Source organism: Cucurbita maxima, unplaced genomic scaffold (assembly GCF_002738345.1).
Source record: "Cucurbita maxima cultivar Rimu unplaced genomic scaffold, Cmax_1.0 Cma_Scf00147, whole genome shotgun sequence".
Lineage (NCBI taxonomy): Eukaryota > Viridiplantae > Streptophyta > Magnoliopsida > Cucurbitales > Cucurbitaceae > Cucurbita > Cucurbita maxima.
The window spans coordinates 58,170-70,903 of NW_019272163.1; the positions used below are offsets into that span (position 1 = coordinate 58,170).

A 12,734-nucleotide genomic window follows, 5' to 3' on the forward strand; every position below is an offset into this window, starting at 1 on the left:
AACGTCACGGTTTTGACACAATCATGAAAACCCTTATTTTTACCTGACTTTACGGCTTCATTAGACTTTAGACAAGGTTGGTCACTAACCGAACATGACTTATATAGAAACTAAACTTTGTTTAATCATACATGTAACAACTCTAACCAACGTGCCTCTACTCTAGGCCAAGCCTAAGGCTCTACCTTACATTTACTCTACGTCAAAATCCTTCTAATGCAATTTCGCATCTCATAGGGTTGTTTTGATTATCAACCATGACCAAAATAAGTTAACAAATTTTCGTATTATAATTAATGTCGATAGGTAATTAACATCGTTTATATTTCACTCGTACTAATCATATCAAGCTTTAAAGCAAAAAAAAAAAAAAAAAACTCCACATAACAACATATCAAAAACATTTATTCATTTCAATATTAAAATCAAACTTTCAAATTTATGGTTATATGGATTTTTTACCTGACCAGTTGTAGCAAATATCATAATTATCGGTTTTATAGTTGAACATACAGACATTTTCCTCACGCATATGCCATGAACATAGACTACTTTCACAATTATCTCTATCTCTTTTATCTATGTAGACATCGAAGTAATGAAACGAGCCAGGCCATTGGAAGGAACAATAAAACAATGTCGTGCCCCATAAGTTTGGACGAAAACTGAAGTCGTAGCTGGCCCAAGGTGTCAGCTTGTGGACTCCCAAGTCACCATCGCCAGATTTGCAGTGAATAGTGAGCTGATTTTTAGATTTTAGAGCATTTGTTATCTTGACCATAATATTTGGGTTTTGGATGAATGATCCTTGGATGGAATTGAATTGGTTAGCAAAGAACAATGAAATTAAGAGAGAAAGTACAAGTGTTGAAAATAAACTCATATAGTTGAAATGGGAGAGGAAAAGAGAGGGGTATGAACACATTTGAGCTTGATTTGTTTCACTTTTTATAGTTGAAAAAGAGTGTAATGGAAGATAAGAGTTGATCTGTAATAACCCAAAAATAAATAAATAAATAAATAATTAAACTAACTCATTTGTTTGTATTTCTAATTCTTTCTTCTTTTTTTTTTCTTTTTGTAACATATGTTTTTGTGAGAAGGAGTTTGTTGAGCAATTTAGGGCAATAGTTGTATGAGAGTTTGTGGGAGGGAAGGGATTAGCTATTATTAATTAATTCTTGTTTTTTTTATTGTTTTTATTAAATTGTTTATAATAAAAATAGAATCTATTCATAATGTGTTATTTTGTAAATTGAAAAATATAGGCTTGAAACTCATTCTCAGTTATTGCTATCTAAAATTTTGAATTAAAAATATAAAAGTATAATATAGAAATTAATTTTATATTATGGTCATTCGGGTCCTTCACCTAGTCTAATTTTCATAGTGTCTCATGAGCTAGCTCAACGAACCTTTTATCTGGTCATCATATGTAAGGATCGGGCTCACTCGATACTCTAAAAACACGGGTAAACTTTCACGAAATAAAACAAACAGTATTTAAAACATAACATTACTTAAAACAAGATAGTGGTCATACATGAGTAATTCAAACGCAATACAATAGTTAAAACACAAAATAAGGAATGAACACAAAACATTTCAAATCATATGGGTTGAAGACGACGGGTGAGGCTTGTCTATGACACCTGCTCTAGAGTCGGCTCCCAACCTCGACTAGCTTCTCATTACTTGAAAAAAAAAATGCAAAATAAGGAAGGAGTACAAGACTCATCAAGTAGCCTACTTGTAGGCTCTTAATCATGTCATTCATATGCTAGGATACCGCACTCTTTCTTTTTTTGTTCTTGTTTTTGTTGTAAGTACTTAGGCCCCTTAGTTTTGTTTCTGACTTGGAGTTCTCTTAAGAATGAGAAATAGAATTGGGATCGAAAGCGCAATCTTCATTAATATTCACAATGTTTAAATAGGATACAAACTACCAACTAATACCTATTCATTAATATTCACAAGGTTTAAATAGGATACAAACTACCAACTAATACCTAACAATAAGGGAAAATATAAACTAATTAAATCTTGAGAATAAAATAAAATATACTACTCATCAAATCATAGAGGAAAAAATATTAACTAATAACGAATATAGAAATATATTCCACAACTAATTATTATAATATATTATTAAAATATTATATCTTAATAGTCTCCCTCAAGTTGGAGAAGGTATGTCAATCACACCCAACATGTCTTTCAAAAAATCAAATTGTTGTCTTCCCAAAGTATTAGTGAAAATATCTGCCAATTGCATTTTAGTCGAAACATAACATGGTTTGATGATTCCAACTTGTAATTTTTCATGAACTATACGACAATCTACTTCTATGTGTTTCGAGTATTCGTGAAAAACTAGATTGACTACTATGTGTAATGCTACTTGATTATCACAATACAATAATGCTGGTTCTGATAGTGAAACTTTCAAGTCTTGAAGAATGTATCTTAACCAAGTTAACTCTAAACAAGTATTTTCCATAGCTCGATACTCGTCTTCTTTTGATGATCTGAACACATTGGTTTGTTTTTTAGACTTCCAAGGAATAATTGAATTTCGAAGGAAAATGCAGAACCCAAAAATAGATTGTTTGGAAGTTCGACAACCCAATATGAATCGCAATATGCTTGTAATCTTAAGGTGTTTTTAGATGGTAGTAGAAGTCCTTGACCAAGAGTACCTTTGATGTATCTCAGAACTCGAAGAGCTACCTCCCAATGCGCTTTTCTTAGTTCATGCATAAATTGACTAAGCATACAAACTGAATACACTATGTCAGGCCTAGTAACGGATAAATATATTAATCTGCCAATCAACTGGATGTATTTACTTGGGTCATTCAACTTCTCTCCTTCTGTTAAAGAAAGTTTCAGATTTTGCTTCATAGGAAATTTTTTTTGGACGTGCTTCTGTAAGACCTGTGTCTTGAAGAATGTCTCGAACATACTTCCTTTGAGACAAAAATTTCTTTTCTAGACCTAGAAAATTCAATGCCTAGGAAATATTTCAAATTCCCTAAATCTTTGATAAGGAATTTCTCGAGTAAACTAGTCTTGAGATATTGAATTTCTTTGAGATCATTGTCTAGCAACAGATTATCATCAACAAGTTTTGTTGTAGAAGAAAATGTCACTTTGTAATAAACACCCTCAACATGATTGTATCCCTTTGCTACCAGTCGAGCTTTATAACGTTCAACAGAACCATCAGAGTTGTGTTTAATCGTTACACCCAAGGACAGCCAATAGCTTTATGGCCAAGTGGTAGAGGAACGAGATACAATGTATGATTACGTTCCAAAGCTGAAATTTCATCATTCATAGTCTACTGCCATAATGGGTCACCAACTGCCTCATCATAGGTTTTAGGTTCTGTCTGGGCTAGAAAAGTACATTAAGTTGGAGAAAAACGAGAGAATGAAAGGTAATGATGAAGGGGATACCAAGTGCCAGTGTTTGGACTTGAGCTAGAGGTTAAATGATTGGCTCCATAAGACATCTTATAATCATTATAACAAGCTAAAAGCTGTTTGGTAAGAGTAGAATGTCGGAGTGGAACTGATGTATCAGGTGGGATAAGATTAGAACTAGTGGGTGAATCTAGAGAGGGAATAGAAGACAGAGTAGACGACGAAGTAGTAGGTGAAGGAATAGAAGGTGGGGGAGGAATAAGATGGATGTTTGAGTAGGATGAATCATGAAGCGGTAAAAAGGGAGTTGAATGAGCTAATGTCAAAGTTTGTGAAGCTGATGAAAAAGAAAAATCATCTTCACAAAATTTAACATCACGACTAATAATTTTTATTTTTTTATTTTGCATGTCATACAATTTGTTACTTTTGTGACCACAAGGATATCCTACAAAAACACAAGGAATTGCTCGAGGTTCAAATTTTTGCTTAGGCTGTACTACATTTCCATACCACTTGCAACCAAAAAACTTTAAGATGTGAAATGTAGATGGTCGTTTGTAGAGTGCTTCAAAGGGTGTCTTGTTAGCTAACCATGGTGATGGTGTTCTATTATTAAGATAAACAGTAGTTAAAATGCACTCTCCCCAAAAATTAAGTGAAGCTTGTGACTGAAAGAGAGGAGACCTAGCTACATTTAGTATATGACGATGCTTGCATTCTACGACTCCATTTTGTTGTGGAATATAGACACAAGGGTGCTGAAATTCAATGTCACAAGAAGTAAAAAATGGTTACAAAGATATGAACTCAGTTCCATTGTCTAATTTAACTATCTTGATAATAGTATGAAATTGAGTTTGAACGAATTTAACAAAGTTTATTAACAAATGATGTACTTATAATTTATGTTGCATACGAAAAATGCAAGTATATCGAGTAAAATCATCAACAATAGTGAGAAAAAAATGCAAACCAAAATGAGTTGTTATTTTATGTGGTCCCCAAACATCACAATGTAACAAATCAAAGGCAGAATGAATTGTTATTAAGCTTATGAGAGAAGACAACTTAGTTTGTTTTGCTAATTGGCAAATACTATAGTTATGAGAAAAAATAGCATTATTAAGATGCAATGGCTCAGCTAGAAATTTAAAACGATAAAAAGAAGAATGACCTAGCCGTAAATTCCATAAATCAGATGACTGAGATACTTGGTCAGCTGAAGATTTGATTGGAGATGGAGAAATATGACAGAGACCTCCGAATTGTTTACCCGAGCCAATCATCCTCCTCGTAGCCAAGTCCTGCATAAGACAAGAATCAGGATAGAATGTGACATAACATTTCAAGTCATTGGTATGTTTGCGGATGGACATTGGGTTTAAATTGAATGAAGGCACACATAAAACATTGTTTAATTTAAGGTGAGGATTAACAGAAACATTGCAAGTATGTGACCCATGTGCTTTCCCTTCATTAGGCAAATTTATTGTAGATATGGTGGCAGCCTTTGGTTCCGTCATAACAAAAGAAAATACTAGAAATACTAGAAATATGATCCGTAGCTACACTATCGAGAATCCATGGATTAGAATTTGTAGAGTTAATAGATAATGCAAATACTGGAAACAAACATGCAACATTGATGTTATTGTCAGAATTACCAGAAAAACGATGATTGAGTGTAGATAAGGCTTGTGCTAACTGTTGTAATTGCTTAGAAGAAAAATTTGGAATGGAATTAGGTGACTGTTCTTTTGTATTCAACTGAGAAACATCGGACATATTTGCAAATGATCGATGTCCACGATTGTTGCATTGATTAACTTGTATAGCCCTTCCAGAATTATTTTTGTATCGACATCGATCTTCTGTATGTCCCCTACTATCACAAAATTTACAGTGAGACTTAAAGATTCGACACTCATCAATTGTATGACCACTTTTATTGTAGTGTTCAGATGATTTGTCTTTGACAAATTTTGAATATTTCTTCCGTACTGCTGATGCAATCGAGAAATTCTCAGTAGGTTCAAAAGTTACCTGACGCTGCATCTCTTCATGTACAAGTAATGAATAGGCTTGCCTCACATTAGGTAATGGAGTCATCATCAACTTGTCTTCTTCGCGTTGATCAACATGTATTTGACGTTGATTGTGTTGGATTTTATGGCCTAAAACTCATAGTTTGTAAACAAAAGCATATTATGTTTTCAATAAAGTTATTATTGATGTTTATTTAGTAAAGATTGCTATTGAATAAAGTGAATTAATCTACATCCAATAAACTAAGAACACTCTGGCTATAGTACGATTACTTGAACTATATGTAGAGACATAAGAGAGGATCAAGTTCAAGTATATAGTCAAAATGATCTATAGTAAAGGGATAAGGCTGAGTAACTTATTTTGGGGACATAATGGATGCAGACCACTTTTGTATATGATATAAACAATGTGATCACTAAATTGTACATGTGGAGAAATGTGAGTGGGGGCGTCCTATACAATGAGTAGGGACGACCTATGCAATAAGTATTGTGTAAGATCAGGTCATGAAAAAAACCACTCACTTTATAATGTCGTTTACTATTAAGACTGATTTTTCCATTTGATGACCTAGGTAACTCGATCTTAATCTAGAGCTAACTTTGAACTCTTATTTATTCAGAATTATCCTTAGATTTGCATGGGTGAGAGTGCCCCGAGTTCGCCGACTCAATAAGCCACCCATTTCAGGGGGTAAGACTGGGTGAATAGTTGGGGACATAGGGTGTAAGATGGAATTATTCATTAGAGGATCAGTGCTTTTAAGGATAGTTGAGAGGTTGTTCCCTTAAGTACTGACTCCAAGTCTTGAACAAGGGGCCCCACCCTCTCATTGGCCCGAGAGGGATTCGGTTTGGGGGTTGAACCACAAACCAATTGTTCATTAGAGGATCAGTGGGACTTAATGAACAAGAAGTAACTTTAGGGTAAAACGGTAAATTGACCCAGTTTTAGTTACGAACAACCTGTGAAGGATCGACTTACTAATCATGGTTATGTCAAATGAACAAAAAAATATCTATAGTAAGGGGAGTGGAACTACTAGGCTATAGTGGAGTGTCCTAGCAATTAATGAATGTTGGTTAACAAGGCTAATGAGTTTAGTTGGTTAATCTTGTTTCGTTGGAGCCCATGATCTGTAGGTTCATTAGGTCCCCCTGCTAGCTCATATCGGACTAAACATTAGAACAGTGTGACGAGTGAGTTCGAATTGTTCGAATTCAAATTAGGAAATATAAGCTAAATATATACGATATATTTAACCGCATTTTGTTTTAATTATGAATTAAACAAAAAGAGGGAATTGGAAATATTTAAATAAGACTTAAATATTTTAATTATGAATTGGGATTGACATTTGATTTAAAGTTAAATATTAATTAAATTGTTTAATTAATCATTTAATATTATTTTGATTTGAAATTAATTATTTAAATTAATTGTTGATTTGAATTAACTAAACTTGCATGTTTGCCACATAATCCCACATAATCCCACAAATTTGAGTGGAATATTGATGGTCATTTTTCCTTTCTTGAGCATATTAAAATTCATTCTAGACAATGAATAAAAAATGTGGAAAGTTCCTTATAAATTGGAAAAAAATTTCATTTTTAGTTTTTATGTTTGCCTTTTCTTTTCCAATCCTTTTTCAAATGCCTTTAACTTAAATTAATTCTTAGGTATAGAAATTACTTGCTTAAGACGGTTGTTTTCAAATCCTTAACTTTAATTCTTAGGGTATAGAAATTACTTGCTTAAGACGGTTGTCCTCGCTTAAATGCATTAATTCATTCTCTTGGTTTGTTATGCTACACACATCATGTTAACATGTTTATGTCAAGATTATGAAATACTGTTAAATAAAGTATGTTATTCATGAAATCTATCTTGTGAAAGAACAGAGGTATGACCTGCAACATACGTATATGCCATGATTTATGTCATTTTTTTTTTTTTTTTTTTTTTTTTTTTTTTTTTTTTTTTTTTTTTTTTTTTTTTTTTTTTTTTTTTTTTTTTTTTTTTTTTTTGTGGCGTGAGGGTACACTAGTTGAATGCTAGGTCAAATGATACGTATAGGAACTCGCTTGGTAGTCCATGCACGCATGCAAGGGTCGTATGTAGAGCAGTATATCACATCCAATTTCAGCCGGAACTTGAAAGTGAGACCAAGACCATGATGATAATTAAAGGATAGGTCTCAATCATTATTACATATAATTGCATTTCCTAATCTCAATAGTGAGTTTACTCAGTGAATATATCATAAAACACTCCAATCATGTTCTACTCTTATTTTTTAGGAAAAGGTAAGGTACCCTTGTACGGATGACGACGTTGCTGTGAAGGTCATTGGAATCGAAGCTAGAGTAATTGTATTCTTATTTAAATTGTAGCACTTAAGTTATATATTATTTTGTTTCTACTCTTTCAATAATGATTACTTTTAATATAAATTAATTTTATGAATTTTTCAATCCATGTCAATAACTAGAAATTAAGCAAACCCTCAAATGCCTGAGTACATAGAACATACATTCCACCTCAAATAGCATAATTGAAAAAGTTGTATTAGACAAGAAAGCAATAGAAAATCCCACAACTAACATGGTCAATGGAACAAACCACGATCAACCAAAACTTGGAGACTTAGTCTTAACATATTACTTAAAATCAAGTGTTAGTCTAAAGTTTATCGTGAGATAACAACTTGATTGTTTAAAAATCAAGGGCTAACTTTGAGCTCTTTTTGAGTTAGGGTAGTATCCTGGTCGCTTAAAAATTAATGACTTTTCTAAAGAGAATACATACTAAGTTAGGGTTCTAAATAACTTTCCTAAATTGAATACATGCTTGATGGGTAAAATTAACAAATTAATGTTTGAAAATTTCATTTCTTCTATTCTGATTTACATAGTCTTATCATGTTATTACAATTTCTAATACATATTATTCTTATGCCCAACTTAATTTTCTTCTTTAATACATATTATTCTTATGCCCAACGTAATTTTCTTCTTTACTTTTATAAATAAATTATAGTTTAATATTTACAAAAATAAAAAGTGTTAAAAATTCAAATCACGTAATGATATTTAAAGCAAAAATATTTACAAAATAATAAGAGTTTCGAGAGTATGACATTAAAGTATTATTAAAAATGACATAAAAATTGAATGACTCATTAAAAAGTTCTCTAGTTGTCTGTCTGTAAACAAAGAATAGTAAGAATCAGTATAAAAATAATTAGTAAACACCTACTTGTAGGCTCTTATCAAAATTATGTTTCTTAACTCATGCTCCATCAGGGTCCAAGAGTCGACAAAATCCATGGTTTCGGTTCATTTCTAGCCCTTTCAGACGCTTAAGGTCCATATACACACTACATATTCCTATTCCAAGGGTGTAAGTCACCCTTCAAAGTGTGTTGATTTCAGGGAGTACTTATGGTCTCATTTCCTAGTCTCCAAGGTCCAACTCATCAATTCGCCTTCTGCACATAAATTTGAGTCTCCCTATATTTCACTAATTTTAGGGAAGTCTAATAGGTATGGAGGAGTCGCTGGTCGCTATAAGCGTCCTTAAAATCTTCCTATATCTTTATATGTGTCTCCTATTGAGCTCTAGCTTGAAGATTGAAAGAATTAGGAAAAGGCCATAAAATGATTAAACTATTTGAAAAATATTAATAAAATGTTCAAAAATGGCAAATAACTAAACTACCCCGGAAGATTAAAAGAATTAAGGAAAAGACCATAAAAATTAGATAATCTAATGTGCTACAATAGTTGCTTGCATAAAATCAAAGCAATGTCGAGGCTTTCATTTCAATGTTCATTTACTTTTTTATAAAGTTTGAAGTACTTTTCATTTGAAACAAAAGTCGAGCAAAGTAGAGCATTCAATCACGAACTATCCATGTTTAGTTTCTTGGTTTCCTTTCTTTGATTTCTTCAAAATTTGAGAGCCTTCTATCATTTTCCTTCAAACTTTTCTTTACACCTTCCAAATAATATTACTCACAAGTTTGGTGAAGTAACCAAACGCGGAAAATGCACCCAACTTGTAAGCGAATTTAATTTTCCTTTGAAGGAGTTCGAGAAAAGCTTAGAAATTCAATTCAAGGCTCCAAGCAAATTAATTGTGTAAGATATATTCCATGCAATTTTTGGACCTAAGGAAGAAGTTTGAAGAAAACCACAAGGAGTGGAGCTCACGACAAGTTTTAGACTACATTGCTTAGATCATATGAAGCCTGGAGCATAGGTATTCAAACTAACATATGAAACCTTAAGCTTAGGTTATCAGATTACATCGCTTGGAACGTAAGAAGTCTTGGATAGATTTCAGACTATATCGCTTGGAATGTGTGAAGCCTTGAGCGTAGGTTTTCAAACTATGCTGCTAAGAACATTTGAAGCCTTAAATGCAGTTCTTACACTACACTGCTTGAAATGTCAGAAGCCTTGGATATTGGTTTCAAACTATATCACAGTGAATGCATGAAACCTTGGATGCAAGTTATTAAGAGAATATTTTGGAGATATATTAGTTAGAATATATATGATATATTTAGGAAGTTGTTAGTATAAATTTGATTAATCGTGTATTTTATTTATTTACAAGATTTAGTCTATTTTTAGGTATTAGTTAATAGTTTGTATCTATTTAAACGTGGTAAACCTAAATGAAGTATATACACTTTTCCAATTCTATTTTCTATTTCTATTTCTTAACATGGTATCAGAGCATCGATCGTGGTGTTCTTGAATATCAAAATTTTCTTTATGGCGGAATCAGCCAAATCCAGCTTTAAAATTTCGGATGTTGATTTGACACATCCTTACTATATGCATCGCTCTGATCAGCCAGGATATTCACTTGTTCCAATCAAATTAAATGGAGCAAATTACCAATCCTGGAGTAAATCAGTTATGCATGCTCTTATTGCCAAGAAGAAAATTGGCTTCATTGATGGCACAATTGAGGAACCGCCCCAAGATGCAAATTCAACCGAATTCGAACTTTGGAATCAGTGCAACAGTATGATAATATCTTGGTTAACTCATTCTATTGAAGCAAATATCGCTAAAAGCATTATTCACGTCAAGACAGCTCATCAAGTGTGGGTTGATCTTCGCGATCAATTCTCACAAAAAAATGCTCCAGCAATTTTTCAAATACAAAACTCGATAGCAACAATGTCACAAGGAACCATGGCACTGTCAACATATTTCACCAAGCTCAAAGCACTCTGGGATGAACTGGAAGCGTACCGCACACCATTTACGTGTAATCAACGTCAAATACATATTGATCAACGCGAAGAAGACAAGTTGATGCAATTGCTCATGGGGCTTAATGAGTCTTATAAAAAGGTGAGATCTAACATATTGATGATGTCTCCATTACCTAATGTGAGGCAAGCTTATTCATTACTTGTACAAGAAGAGATGCAGCGACAGGTAACTTCTGAACCTACTGAGAATTTCTCGATTGCATCAGCAGTGCAGAAGAAAACAACATATTCAAAATTCGCCAAGGACAAATTGTGTGAACACTGCAATAAAAGTGGTCATACAATCAATGAGTGTCGAATTCTTAAGTTTCATTGTAAGTTTTGTGATAGAAGGGGACATACAGAAAATCGGTGTCGACAAAAAAATAATTCTACGAGGACAAGACAAGTCAATCAACACAATCATCGTGGATACCGATTATCTGCAAATATGGCCGATGTTTCACAGTTGAATACAGAAGAATAGTCACATAATTCCATTTCAAATTTTTCTTCTAAGCAATTACGACAGATAGCACAAGCCTTATCTGCAATCAATCAAAACCCTTCTGGTAATTCTAACAATCACATCAATGTTGCAGGTTTGTTTCCCATATCTACATTATCTGTTAACTCTGCGAGTTCTAATTCATGGATTCTCGATAGTGGAGCTACGGATCATATAGTATCAAAATCTTCTGTTATGACTGATCCAAAGGCTGCCATCATGTCTACAATAAATTTGCCTAATGGAGAGACAGCACGTGTGTCACATACTGGCAATATTTCCCTTAGCCCTAACCTTAAGTTAAACAACGTTTTATGTGTGCCTTCATTCAATTTAAACCTAATGTCGATCAGCAAACTTACCAATAACTTGAAATGTTATGTCACCTTCTATCCTGATTCTTGTGTTATGCAGGACTTGGCTACGGGGAAGATGATTGGCTCGGGTTAACAATTTGGAGGTCTCTATCATATTTCTTCATCTCCAATCAAATCTTCAGCTCATCAAGTATCTCAGTCATCTGATTTGTGGCATTTACGTCTAGGTCATCCTTCCTTTTCTCGTTTTAAATTTCTAGCTGATCAATTGCATCTTAATAATGCGAGTTATTCTCATAATGTAGTATCTGCCCGTTAGCAAAACAAACTAGGTTGTCTTTCCCAAGAAGTTCAATAACAACCCATTCTGCCTTTGATCTGATACATTGTGATGTTTGGGGACCACATAAAATTCCTACCCATTCTGGTTTGCATTTTTTTCTCACTATTGTTGATGATTTTACTCGATGTACTTGGGTTTTTCTAATGCAACATAAGTCAGAAGTACATCATTTGTTAATGAACTTTGTTAAATTTGTTCAAACTCAATTTCATACTACTATCAAGATAGTTCGATCAGACAATGGGACTGAGTTCCTATCTTTGCAACCATTCTTTACTTCTTGTGGTATTGAATTTCAGTGCACTTGTGTCTATACTCCACAACAAAATGGAGTCGTAGAACGTAAGCATCGCCATATCCTAAATGTAGCTAGGTCTCTTCTTTTTCAGTCACAGGTTCCACTTAATTTTTGGGGAGAGTGCGTTTTAACGGCTGTTTATCTTATAAATAGAACGCCATCACCAGTGTTATATAACAAGACACCCTTTGAAGCACTCTACAAACGATCACCTACATTTCATCATCTTAAAGTTTTTGGTTGTAAATGTTATGCAACTATAGTACATCCTAAGCAAAAATTTGAACCTCGGACAATTCCTTGTGTTTTCGTAGGATATCCTTGTGGTCATAAAGGTTACAAATTGTATGACATGCAATCTCACAAATTCTTTATCAGCCGTGATGTTAAATTTTGTGAAGATGATTTTCCTTTTTCATCAGCTTCACAAACTTCAACATTAGCTCCTTCGACTCCTGTTGTTCCACTTCATGATCCATCCTACTTAAGCATCCATCCTCCACCTTCCAT

At 33.4% G+C, this 12,734-nt stretch overlaps 1 long non-coding RNA gene across 1 annotated transcript; it reads left to right on the forward strand.

The window, feature by feature from the left end:
* The first annotated feature begins 7,309 nt into the window (after positions 1-7,309).
* LOC111473714 lies at positions 7,310-7,867 on the forward strand. Its single transcript, XR_002715753.1, has 3 exons — positions 7,310-7,386; positions 7,560-7,677; positions 7,784-7,867. It is a non-coding gene; the product is annotated as an uncharacterized LOC111473714 (long non-coding RNA).
* Positions 7,868-12,734: the final 4,867 nt, after the last annotated feature.